This window comes from Sapajus apella, unplaced genomic scaffold (genome assembly GCF_009761245.1).
Source record: "Sapajus apella isolate SASKATOON/1434 unplaced genomic scaffold, GSC_monkey_1.0 scaffold25, whole genome shotgun sequence".
Lineage (NCBI taxonomy): Eukaryota > Metazoa > Chordata > Mammalia > Primates > Cebidae > Sapajus > Sapajus apella.
In genome coordinates this window covers 18,922,889-18,936,924 of record NW_022436965.1, presented here as the reverse complement: position 1 = coordinate 18,936,924, position 14,036 = coordinate 18,922,889, and positions in this window count along the sequence as shown.

The window sequence follows — 14,036 nt, the reverse complement described above, 5'->3', positions numbered from 1 at the left end:
TGTGTGTGTGTGTGTGTGTGTGTGTGTGTGTGTGTGTGTGTGTGTGTTACTTAACTCTGACCTTTACTGTAGGCCAGAATTTTGTCTCCTTATATTTATTATTCACCTAACCAGAGGGCCTGCCCAGTACTCATCACTAGGTGAACATTGAGTGCCTGCCATGCTGACTTCTGCTTTTATTTATTCTCTTTTTGAAAGGTCTCTTGAGCTAAAGATTCTCAAGCTATTGAGAAATGCCACCCCCATTACTGGTACTGTATTGGCTTGTGCACTTTCTCAATTATGTTTCTCATTGTCTTGGCATCTGACTTATAAGCAGACAAAAAATGCCAAGCTAATGCCAGATCACGATCTGCAAAAAAATGCTTATCACTGCTGGCAAAAAAAATGAAGTGTGCTCCCTTTGTAAAGATCATGGCTCATAAAGAAGGTTCAAATTCTGATGAGCCGAACAGTTGGCTGTAGTACCTTCCCACCCCCAAGATGTCCTGACTTCTATCAGGGAGGTATCTGGGCCATTAATGTAACACTCCATCATAAAGTACACATTATGATCACCACTAGTAAACTCAGAAAATCCCTGAATTTCAGGATTAAAAGAGACTTTAATGGTATCTGAATCCAACATCCATCGTCTTTATAGTTAAGAGATAGAAGACTGCTGGTAATTTACATAACATTTATCGTTAGGAAGTTTTCTTTCCACACATATGAAGACTTGAAATCTTCCTAAAATTTCTAATTATTGATTGCTCATCAACTAATATTTGAACATTGAGCTTCTTATTACATTTCAGGTTCTGTGCTATGTGTTGAGGCTAGGAAGATAGGTAAAGCTCAGCTCCTGCTTTCAGCAGCCTCATAGTTGGGTTGGAGAATTGTCATATTAATATATAATTCACATGCTGTGTGTATGTAAGATGATACATAGTTCTGTATAAAAGCAGAGTGAAGGAACATATTCCCCCAATTTAGGCTGGTAAGGTAAAGGAAGAGAACATTCCTGGAGTATATGATATGTGACTTCACTTTCTAGTTCGTTAATCATGTAGTTATTTAATCAGTTACTAATCAACCCAGCTATATCATCCAGTCTAAACATCTACGTCTTTCTGTAAACATCTTAATCTTAGCTGGGAACATAGGGACTGAATCTCCATCATGCTTTCCTCACTCCACTCCCACCTCTGTGTAGAAGCAATAAAGTTTGAGGAATTGACCTCAACTCCAGTCATAAAACCCATCCCTTGCCAGGATCCCTAGCTGGATCCTATCAGTGCGTAGTGTTTTATTGATGACAATTACTAATTAAGAAGTGGGAACATCATGAAAGAAAAATTATGTCCAGTGCTTGAGAGATGTTTGCTCATTTTTTCTTTCTATATACGAATGAGAAAACATGCAGCCTATTTTTGACTACTGGACAACTTACATCCAAGATAAAGCCAACACTGTTGTCAGCAGAGAAAGACAAAATAAAACCTGGATCCTTGATCACATTACTGAACTGCTGGATCAATGAATCCTGATACACACTGCCAAGCATGTGGGCCAATAAATGTACTCATCCTTGAAGCCAGTTTGATTTGGATTTTTGTCTTATTTACATCTAAAACCATCATAAGTGTTTAACTTGTCTAAAGCCTTATTAAAATAAATAGATATTATGTCTATGGTCCTCTTCTGAACAACTGCTCTAATAATATTAAGAAGGGAAAAACATTTCTTTGATATGCCTTGTTTTTGTGAATCAATTGTGGTTCCTAGTTCCTAAAGTCACATTTTCCTGGAGAAATGTTCTTGATTCACTTACAGTATGGATAACAGTTGGAAGCAATTCAGCTCTGCAAGTATTGATTACATGTCTACTCTTTGCCCTGTATTATGCCAGGCACCAAGGCACATACAAAGTGGCTCTGAATAAGATACGGCTGCTTTCTTCAACAAGCTTAAAATCTTTTGGAAATCAAATGTAATCTAAGGAGCTTGAGTTCTTGTGTCATATACCCAGTCTCAAAACTTGCCCTGCCTATTATATGTCAGACACTATACATATCCTGACTCATTTAATTTTCCTATCACCCATTAAGGGCATTATTTATGAAAGAGGAAACTAAGTTCAAAGAGGTAACTAACTTTCTCAAAGTTTCTTGTCAGACATGATGGTGCTGGGAAATGAATATAAGACTAAGTCTAAAACCAAAGGTATAACCAGCATTTAGGTGGCATCTGAATGTGTCATTAATAGGCGAGTAAGCCCCACAGCCAATTTATGTCTATTGTAGTTCCTCTGTCTTGGAGATACCCTCTGAAGTCAAAGGTGGTACTCAGTTGATCCTTTAAGGGAAGAAAAATCTCCCAAATCCGGCAAAGCTCCATCTGAGGGCAATTAGAGCAAAACCCAAAAGTATTACTCTTTTGGCTATTCATCTAGTTAATATACAGCAGGCATTGTGCTAAACACAATGAAGAATACTAAGATTGAGGCTCAGTTTCTTCTCTGAAGGAGCTGTGACCTTTAACTAACAATAGCTGCCATGTATCAGATGTCTACTAACTGCCAGGCATTTTTCATAAATCATCTGTAATCCTTAAATGGCATTGCAATGTATTTTTGTTCCCATTCTTTGGATGGGAGATCTGAGACTAAGAAGGCTATACCTAAGTCACATATTCAAAGTCAAGATTTGAAAACCAGTCTAACTCAAAGCTTATGATGTCACTCAGTTGTAAATATCTGAAGCCTCAGTTTGATTGACCGAAGTATGTAGTGTCCAATAAATGTTCCTTTCTTAGTCTCCATTCCATAATTCCTGCCCCATTCTTCTCAGCACCATATGCCTACCAAAGTGCTGTGTTTACTACAGCCACTCAGGGGTTTCACATCATGTATTTTCAGCTGTGTGACAGAAACTGTAGTTTCCCTGCTGCCTCTCAAGTGATTGATCTTGAGAAACCTGAGGTCTGAAAATATTTCAAGTTCTGTTTGCTATAATAAGCATTCTTGCCTCTAGCATAGAACTGGTTATATTATTTAGACTCAAAAATACATTTTAAACACTTACTGTGTATGCTAGGCACTTTCACATATGTTGTTTCACGACATTAATTTTACAAACAATGTATTGGAAGGTGTAGTAAATTGTTCAAGGTCATTCACATTTTAAGTGAAGGTCCAAGATTCAAAATCCACTACTCTCTGTCCAGCATATTTTTAAGTATACATTCAGCTTTCAACATATTTTTTAAGAATATGTCTAAATCTAATATACATTCTGCTATACCAGATGTGCATGCTATTGGTTTTTGCCTGGTGAGAACTGCTTTTATTTAAAGCATTTACTCTCTTTTGTCTTTTCATTCCACTTCCATTATTGCTTTCAGAATGTTTTATGTTTATGTAACTTCTGCTTTTTTCCTTGGTGTCTCATAATTACTGATCCTGGCTCCAAATTTTCTCCCATAACTATTCCCAGAGGCCATCCTCACCATGCTACAGCCTGTCCCTCTGTTACGTTTTCACGAGAAATGTCTCTTCTGTGGCATTTACCAAAGGGGGAAAAAAATCTTCTAAGCTTCTCTAAATAGCATAAAGTAATTCTTTTCTCATAGTCTTAAAAAAGGCATTTTCTCCCTTTTTCTTTTCTTTTTTTTTTAAAACTCTATGACTCATCCCATCAGTAGCACCCAGACAGTTTACCACATGAAAACTACTGAAGTAGACTTTTAAAAAATCTTTGGTATTATGAAGACAGTGATTTACTAGATTTATTCTAAGTAATCATATGGGGATGCTTTTTTATGTTCAGGAAAAAATCAAACATGTGAGGTTTATTTTTAAAATTAATATTTATGATTAGACTCAGTACAGGTAAGGAGCTCAGTTGGATAGGGCCACATAGTTTTTGTGCTATCTTCTAATGAAGTGATTGGTGACAAATTAGATTTTTCTATATTTCTAGCAAAAACTCAGTCATGCTTGAAGGCTTCAGTGTGGTGACCCTTGACCTGAACTGAAAGTATAAATGAGAAAGAGCCGGGTCACCCACTACTACATTTGGAAGTTGTTTGGTATTTTTGGAGTTCTATCAAGAGAAACTTGGAATAAAGTAAGACTAAGATTAACTACTAATTGTGGAAAAGACAAGTAAGTGGAAAAAAGGTCCTGGTCTTTTAAGAGAATATCAAAAATCATGCTTTCAGCTAACACCTCTTAGCAAAGTAGTGAAAAGCAATGACCTAAGAATATGTATGATACCTGCTTTAGCTACTTACTAACTGCAAATGGTTTAACCACTGGATTAATCATGATTACCATCTCATAGGACTGTTGTAAAGTTTAAATGAAATAATGCAAGGAAAACATTTAGCACAGTGCCTGTTGACCCTAAGTGTTCAGAAAATATTCTAGCTAAAATATTGTTGCTGTTATTTTTATTATCTAGATGTAAGCCTTCAATGCAGTCAAAGCGATGTGAAAGAACATTTCTATATTGGTATCTTGCCACCCGTGAAAGCTTATAAGCCTGTACAGAGAATTGGATTTTTCTGAGATCATGGTGAGAGAACAGATATGACAAATAGCATCAATGTAGGAAATAGATGGAAGCTGCTCATTGGCACCACGCAATCACACACCCTCAATGCATGCTTGTTGAGGCAATTAACCTTCAGCTTCTATATGTATAGGTAGTTAGATTCCCTAGTTGAGGAATCGATGCAGAGTAAATATACCATTCAAAGTCTCAGCATCCACAATCTCAGCATGTATCTTTATAAATCACATGACATAAATCCAATATTTTGGGGGAAGAAAGCTTGGCAAAAGGAATTAGATAACTATTCATTGGCATCGGGATTGTTTAAGGAAGAGAGCTACAAACATAACATTCAACTTAATATCCAGATTCTGAAACAGGCCTTATAACCCAGGAGCATTTAACATTTAAACCTTTAGTAGAATACAGTAACATTTTTGTGTTCACCCACCACTGAGCTGGGGAAAAAGGATGACTGGAATTATGCTTTACAATCAAAGAGCTTATATATTTTAGAGTATAAGAACAAGAGATGTTCCTATGCTCCTAAATTAATCTGTCTCTCCCATTTTCAGCTCAGTTATTATCAGATTTAGAGTATTTGTGAGCAGAAATAATAGCCTTTTGCCTCCTAAACTGTGTGGCTTGCTCTGAATTTTGGAAAGCCCAGTTTCTGGTCAAAAAAGCAGGACTTGAAATGCAGTGAGTCAGGGAAGACAGCCAACTTCTGGGCTGGCCAGCCATTTGCCTGATAGCTGTCTGTATTTAGAGGTTGTGAAGAACCAAGGAAAGACAGCCAGAATGAAACATGTTTCCAGATCCATCCTCTTCCTACCTCCACACACCATCATTTCTTTACCAAACAATTAACTACCCTTTGCCACTATATATCTAAGTAAAAACTTCACCCAAAACTCAGTGACTTAAAAGAACATTTATTACCATGAGTCCATGGGTTAGCTGAACTGGGATGGGCGCTGTGCTCAGCTGGGTGGATCTGCTTGAAGCTGTGGCTCCCTAGATGCCATTGCTTCCCACTGCAGGTCTGTGGGCTATCCTGGAGGCTCTACTTTACATTTATCATCATCCTAGGGTCCCAGACTGGGCACGCTTCTTCATTCATGGAGGGAGCAGAGGCAAAAGGGAGCAAGAGGAAGTATATAAGACCTCTTAAGGCCTAGGTATGAAATTGACCCACTGTCACTCTTGCCCACAGGATCAAAGTAAGTCACATGGCCAAGCCCAAAGTCTGTGAATCAAAGAAATACACTCCACCCATGATGGGGCTATGGCTAAATATGGAAGCAAGAAAGCATGAAGAATGGGAGCCAATCATACAGCCTACCACTCTGAATCACTCCCAATCCTAAGCTAAAAAATGCTCTCACCTGCAGAACTTGAAGTTTCTCTATTGAAAGGACATTTCTTCACTTTTTAAGATCAATCATGGGGGTTCTAAATCCCCTACACTTTTCCCCTAGCCAGAATTCATAATTCCCCTTTCCATTTTATGCTCCATACTGAAAACTTTTTCCCCTCATCATTTATCAAAATATGATTACTGTTAGTGCTAAATTTTCTTTTTAATTCTTTGGGAGCCAATCTATACAGTTTCAGCTTGAAGTAATGTCATTAACATTTGCAGTACTGCCTCAATTCATTCCCCATAAATAATAAACAATATAGGATACACACACACACACACACACACACACACACACACACACACACACCCACGAGAATATCCAAAATGAGGAAAAACTAGTTACTGGGTGAGATTCATCTGAAAATCTTCAGGGAGAACTTGAACATTGAGTATAACCTTGAAGGAAATTTCCATTTGCAATATTCTGCTCACTACTCACATGATGAGGCATTAGATATGTGGATGTGTGAACTGATTAGTTTGGATCCTTTGCTTGTTATTGACCACAACCCTACCTTTGTCCTTAAGCTACGAACACCACTAGTGCAAAGGAAGTGGGTGAAAGCTCACAACTAACTCACCACCACCACCGGACAGAGCTCAAAGCCCATGCAGCTTTGATTGGTGGATCAGAGGCAGTATGGCTCACATGTGTTCCTTATCTCTCCACCTTCAGATATGTGTGCATTTGTGTAGGTGTGTGTACATATAATCAAAAGTAAATTTATGTTGTGCTTATTAAGCAATTAATGGCCATTAATAATCAATGAAGTATAGCTTACTAACTGCTGCTATAATTATTGGGAGCCACTGATTCATTAGAAAGTATATGTGTTTGAGTTACTAAGATGATATGTTGTACATTTTCCTCACACTTCCGTTTCTAAAACTGTTTCAGATAATAGGAAAGAAGCCACTTTTTTCTAGGTTACTATGTAACCCTAACTACCTTTCACCACAGCATTAACCATCCTCTATTGTAATTGTCTATTCATCTGTCTCTACCCACCATTTAACCATAAGCTCTGAGAGAGCAAGTAAACTCATCTTGTTCATAGTTTTCTCTCTCGGCATATTGCTTACCATGTGTTATATACTCAATAAGTTTTTTTTTTGAAAGAAGTAAACATCATTCCAAATGTTACATAGGACAATACAAGTAAAGCATTTTGTAAATTGTCAGTTGTATATCGCCATGTTATAATTAGTATAATCCCCATTAAAATAATCTAATGAGAAAAATTACAATAGGCAAACCACAGATTACAAATGTACCAGCCCAGGCAATCTGCCAACTTTGCAAATTATCTAATTTGGGCATTGCATGTATTGATCTTGGCATGAACATGTACAGTGTTACTTACCAATGTGGTCTACAGGGCATATAAATACACTTTATGGTAGAGGTGGACCTGTACCCACCAGCTACGTATACACAAACCTGTGCATTAGTGACAGATAGATAACCTTGGGCTTAGCATTGAAATGGTTTCTCTACGAAAGCTCTTCAAAGTTGTGAAATATGACTGAGATTCAAGTGCAAAATAAAATATGAGTCTTACCAGAGGAAAAGTATGGTTTTTCTCTGGATTAAAAAAATAAGATTTTTTTCCCTTGAACGATAGAACCGTAATGATTCAATTTCTCCTGCACCAATCAGCATCAGCCTGTGAGATCCAGACCTGGCACATGGAAATTTCAGCCTTAAGTCAAATATTATTTCAAAGTTAATGACAAAATCTATTTTTGCAGTGGTCTTGTTTAAAATATTTCCCCTTAATACTCTTGAAATGTTGTAATTGAAAGCAGTTATTTGAGATGCCAGTGCATACTTCTTTAATTATGTCCTGTGCCATCTGTTTTCAATGAAAGGGCAGTATCTGTTTGCAGTTACCAATCTTATGAAAAACAGGCTTGTCCCGAAATAGATTGGAACTAAAACCAGAAAGCAGTTCTTTCAGAGGCATCCTTTCAAGGCAATTAACTTTAATCATTATAGAAATGTTTATTTCCCATCTTAGTCTCTCTTCACATGTAAATTCCTTCAGGGGAAAAGATCTCTTTTTGTGACTGTTTGAATAGTTCCAATTTGGAATAATCAGAACCTGCTGGTCTGTTTATGTTCCAATTGTGAAGGCTGGCAGCTTTCTTGATGAAGGAGCATACATGCTCTGCAGAGAGCAGATTGAGAAGCACAGTAGATACACACTAACTGGTCAGAGCAAGTTGGCTTAACCTCCTGGGCCCTATGCTTGCCCGTACTGTCTTCAAGGGTCAGGACAAGGAAGCAAGGTGATGGATGAGAGACCAGGAATCCTACTCTGTGTCAGTATAAAACCCATCTCCTCAGAGGAACCAGATACTCTCTTCAACCACACATTCCCATTCATTCTCCTAAAAGCTATCAGAAAAATTGGTGGCCTTGCAAATGCAGAATCTGTGGTGGTGGCTTGTAAGTGCATCATTCTACCTAGGCGAGTGTTATTTCTGAATTGCCTCTGTTCTTCAGGGACATTTTCTATCATAAGGTCAAACAACATTTTATGGCAAATTTTTGATGATGATTATTAAGCAGTTTCATTCATTCCTTCAGAATGTAAGTTTCTCAAGGGCAGGGATTCATGACTGTTTTGGACATTGATATATCCTAAATACAAACAATAACATTTGGTGCAAAAAGACCCCCAGTGACTATTTGCTGAATTCGTTCATTCTTTTACATTTTGATGATACATTGATATAAAGCACACAAAAAGTCTCTTAAGAGACTTTCATTTAACATGATCGGTGTCTTGGACATGAACCATATTGATGGTAAACATCTTAAGGATAGAACAAGAGCAAAGACTGTCGTTTTCACCTCTGTGCCTAGATGCAAGGTCTCTGATTCAGACTTGGCATTTACTAAATATTTGATTGATTTAACTCAGCAGGCATTCATGTCTTGGCTATCATCTAAGAACAGACTTACCATTTACTTAGATTTTAATACGTCTTGAATGTTTTTATACATAAGCTTCTCTAATCCTCAATACAAACAAACAAAAACCCTGTAAAGTACTAAATATCTCCAGTGTTCCGATGAAGAGCTGAAGCTTCTATCTTGGAAATCACTTGGCCAGGTTAATCAGTTAGCAAAGCCAATGTAAGATGAGGAACTCAGGTTTGTCTTAAAGTCAATAATATTGTACCCCATAAATATGTAATATATACAATTATGATTTGTCAATTAAAAAATTTTTTAAATGCAAATCAATAAACAAAAGTTGATACTCATATATGTTCTCTATTGGCTCCTATACACTAATTAAAGTGTCCTTTAGGAAAACTTGTCTTTAACACAATACACCCAAGGATTCATTATCACATAATAAAAAATCTAAAACCACATTATTATTATTTGAGAAACAGTAGTTTCCCACCTCTCCCTTGATGTTTCCTTGACAATCCCATCTCTCCCTTGAAGTTCATGGAGACCTATATTGCCTGGACCTCCTAATCACTGCTACATCCTTTAATATGGAATCCCTGTAGCCTGCAGATCTATGGCTTTTGGACCTCTTGAGCTCCATTCAAGGAGATGTTCTGGTTTCCAAAAATCATGAGAGTAAGTAATGTGTTTTTTTCCCTTTGGAGTTGAAATGTTAACCTATCAGATTAGATGGAATTGGCAGGCTTGCTTTAAAGAAAACCACCCATCTCTCCCAGGCTTTTTTTTTTCTGTGATTTAAATAGAAGTGTAACACAATCTTTTAAACTTTCATAATTTAGTCCCACCCCAAACTTTCCAGAAATCAGTCAGGAATTCCTGTGGGAATATCAAGTGAGAGGCAGTACAGGATAACGCAACAAAGGGAAATATATAAAGGGAAATGATGGAAAGTTGGGAAAGAGAACAGAGACATATGAATTGAGCAGAGACTGAGCATCTTAACACACTCATGCTAATGAGTGGCTTCTGAAATTATGTGATCAAACAAAAAAGGAGCTGGACTCCATGTTCTTGAGCTTGGCATTCAGTGACGATGACTCATATTTTAGGTCTGGAGCAGACTAATGAGTTACGAACAAACTACAAGCACTCATTCTGTCTTAGAATGGCTATGATCTTTTTGTCAACTGTTCATTTATCACTTAATAATATTAATCACCACTTCCCAGTCTTCATCCATAATATAGTAAGTGCTAGTCTGAGCTACAAGCTCAGAGAGTCATCTCTACCCAGAGAATGTTCCATTTAAATTCATCAAGAGTGTGTGTGTGTGTGTGTGTGTGTGTGTGTGTGTACACAAACACGTGCTAGCACAGGATAAAGATATATAAAACCTCCCTCAAAGAGAAGGAATGCCAGGGTGGGGCAAAAGTCAATGTGTTAAAGTAAAAACACTAGTACCAATAACAAGAACAACCACAAAATAGTAATATGTTTGTTTCATGTCTACTCTGTGGCAAGCACTGTGCTAGGAGCTTCATACTGATTCTATACAGACTCTTTGAAATGAATGTTCTTATCCTTGTTTTACAGATGAGAAAATCAAGGCTCAGAAAAACTAATATTATTAGGCTCCAGAGCTAGTAAATGATAGAAACAAAATTAAAACTCAGTTCTTCCTGATTTTAAAATTTCTGTTCTTTCTGTATTAATTAGAGAATATGGTGGAGAAAATTCTGTTCTGTGAAGGAAACAGATTGAAAATAGAGAATAAAAAAGATGAAAAACTCACTATAGAATCCTGGAAATACTCCTTAGCTAGAAATTAGATCTAAATTCTATTATCTACTATTTTACTAATTAACTGTATAATCTTAGATAAAAGTTAAATTCTATCATCTACTATTTTACTAATTAACTTTATAATCTTAGTAAGTCACTAACTTTATCTCTTCAGGCTTCTGTTGTATCATCTATGCTACCAAATTAAGGACATGAATTTAATGCTGTTAAAGACTGCAGGGGGACTGTTAAAGACTACTGTTAAAGAATGCCCATAACTTAGAATTCTCAGTGGAAGGAGCTATGTTAGCAAGGCCGAATAGCCAAATAGAAACAATATGTCAAGCATTTCAGTTGTAGGGTTCCTTGGCTAAGTCACACTAGAGTATCTTGGGCTTTGAAACTGGGCTGCACCTTCTTTTCTCTGCTCCATCTAGCATGATTGGATTACATAGCATATTCCAAATTAACTGAAGTAACCACCCTTGTGAATAGAAATAGTCACTCAGACATTCAAGTGCAAAGGCACATAAGGTCAAAAATGTGGGTGAAATTTCTCATCTGAATGGACCAAGGAAGAAGCAAAGGATAGAGATGCAAAAGAGAAAAATAATTTCTCTTCTCTGTAAATGACTTCTAAGATCTTTCCTGGAATTGAGAGTCCATAGATCTATGAAACCACTGCCTTTAAACAAAACTGAGTGAGTATCAACCAAACTGAAACATGTAGTGAAATGCCAATTACCTATAAATAAGTGACAGTGAGATCAAAAGCAGATTTTTAATCAGGAACAGTAGATATCAGAAGACAAAGGAGTAATATATTCAAAATACTAAGAGAACATAATGTAAAACTAAATTTTTTTAATTCAGCTAAGCTATTATTTAAGAGGGAAGGAGAAAAGCACAGTTTACCACGTACAGATTCTCACTGAAATAATTAGTAAAGATGTGCCTCAGGACATTGTCATTTTTAGAGTCAGGCAGCTCTCCTGACCCTCATGCTATATAGTTTTCCCTCTGTCTCTGGTTTTGCTACAAGGTAGAATCCACAGGGCTAAGGGGATATGCTCGCTGGGAACCTGCCTCTCCTCCTAAACCCTCATCCAAATACCTAGAACTCCAGAGTTTTCCACCAAAACAGAACCTAGGTGTACTTACAGATCCCATATGGATCTCTTTTCCCAGTCTGCTGTCTCAACAGAGAGAGATAACACCAGTGGTCACACCTCTCAGCCAAAGAGGTAGCTTTTTGCAAGGGTTCTAGATGGAACTACGTGTATACGTGGAGAGAACTACAAACGTGTGTGAGACCCTTAGTAAAGCCAGGAAGAGAACAGAATTTGTGTGAACTGCAAAACAAAAGCCAGGGGCCCACTCTCTCCTAGCCATGACTTTATGGTTTGGGAGTCCAAGAAGTCTAAGAAATCTAAATTTGAACCTGGCCTTCTAGGTTGTTAGGAGGATATATTTTTCAAGAAAGAGGATAAGGCATCATGCATTTAACAATTTGTGGGATTTATGTACATTTGTACGGAAATAAATAGCTCTATGAAGAGACACTTAGAACCATTAACGCAGGAGTACAGCTATGTAAAGAGTACACAGAGAACATACAAACAGCCAGGGCTGAATGGAATTATAGTACAGTGGTCCCTCTGCAGTACAAAAGCCTCTCTACAACACAAAGCCCCTCAAATTTCAAACACTCATGGAAAGAGCTAAACTACAGTCTAGGAAAAATAATAATAAGTCAGTAGTTGTTCAATGTTCACAATCTGTATTTTAGCTTGGACGTTTCAGGTCCCAGCTTGTCCAGTAAATGCAAAAGCAATGGTGGTGTCCTAGTGAGAAGAGATAGGGGCTTATGGTATGGAAAAAATAAAACTTCTGGGTTTGTAAAAAATATGTATTTATACACATGGTATGTGGGCTTCTTTATGTGCTTGATCTAGGCCCTTTGAATATTAGAGGAAGGCTAGAAGAAAAGAGAACCCATCGGGAAAGCATGGAATGCAAAGAACAACAGAGGTTATGAAAATTAATAAAACATACCAGTAAATTAATATGACTATAAAAATCATAATGACAAGTTTTTGTGGGTTAAAAATGGTAAAACAAAAACATAAGGATAATTTGTCAATGAGATGTTAAAAAGTGCTAGAACAGCACTTTGGGAGGCCGAGGCGGGTGGATCACGAGGTCAAGAGATCGAGACCATCCTGGTCAACATGGTGAAACCCCGTCTCTACTAAAAATACAAAAAATTAGCTGGGCATGGTGGTGCGTGCCTGTAATCCCAGCTGCTCAGGAGGCTGAGGCAGGAGAATTGCCTGAACCCAGGAGGCGGAGGTTGCGGTGAGCCGAGATCGCGCCATTGCACTCCAGCCTGGGTAACAAGAGCGAAACTCCGTCTCAAAAAAAAAAAATATGGTATAAGTACACTATGGAGTACTATTCTACCATAAACAAATAATGAGATCCTTTTATTTGCAACAACATGGATAGAACTGGAAGTCATTATGTCAAGTGAAATAAGCCAGGCACAGAAGACAAATATCGCATGTTCTCACTTATTTGTGGAAACTAAAAATCAAAACAATTGGACTCACAGACACAGAGAGTAGGATGATTACCAGAGGCTGGGGAGGGAAGTGGAGGGTGGGAGAGCAGAGGAGTGCAGATGGTTAATAAGTACAAAAAGTAGTTAGCATTAATAAGACCTAGTATTTGATAACAAAACAGAGTGACTATAGTCAATAATAATTTAATTATACATTTAAAATAACTAAAAGAGTATAATTGAATTGTTTATAAGACAAAAGATAAATGCTTGAGGAGATGAATATGCCATTTACCATAATGTGATTATTAGGCATTGCATGTCTGTGTCAAAGTGATTCATGTACCCCTTAAATACATATATCTACTACATACCCACAAAAATTTAAAATTTAAAAAGAAAAATATCATCAACATATAATATAAATGATGCTCAAAAATTAAAAACAACAACTTATGGTTTAAATAAGAAATCATAAAGAAAATAGAAATATATTTACAACAAAATTATGATAAATATACTAAATTTTTTGGTAGAATACAGCTAATGTGATACTATTGTGGAGGCAAGTAAAATAACGCTAAAAAAGCAGAAAATTAATAAAATTTGTATATAACAAAAATATAGAGAACATTAGAAGGGAGGATAAATAGATAAAATTAATTTATAAGGATGGAATTATACTCTAAGCCATTTTAAATAAAATATCTAACATTTAATTATACTTGAAGGAAAAAAACAGAAATGAATTTGTAAACTTGAGGTAAAAATTTCTATTTCCCAGAGATATTACTT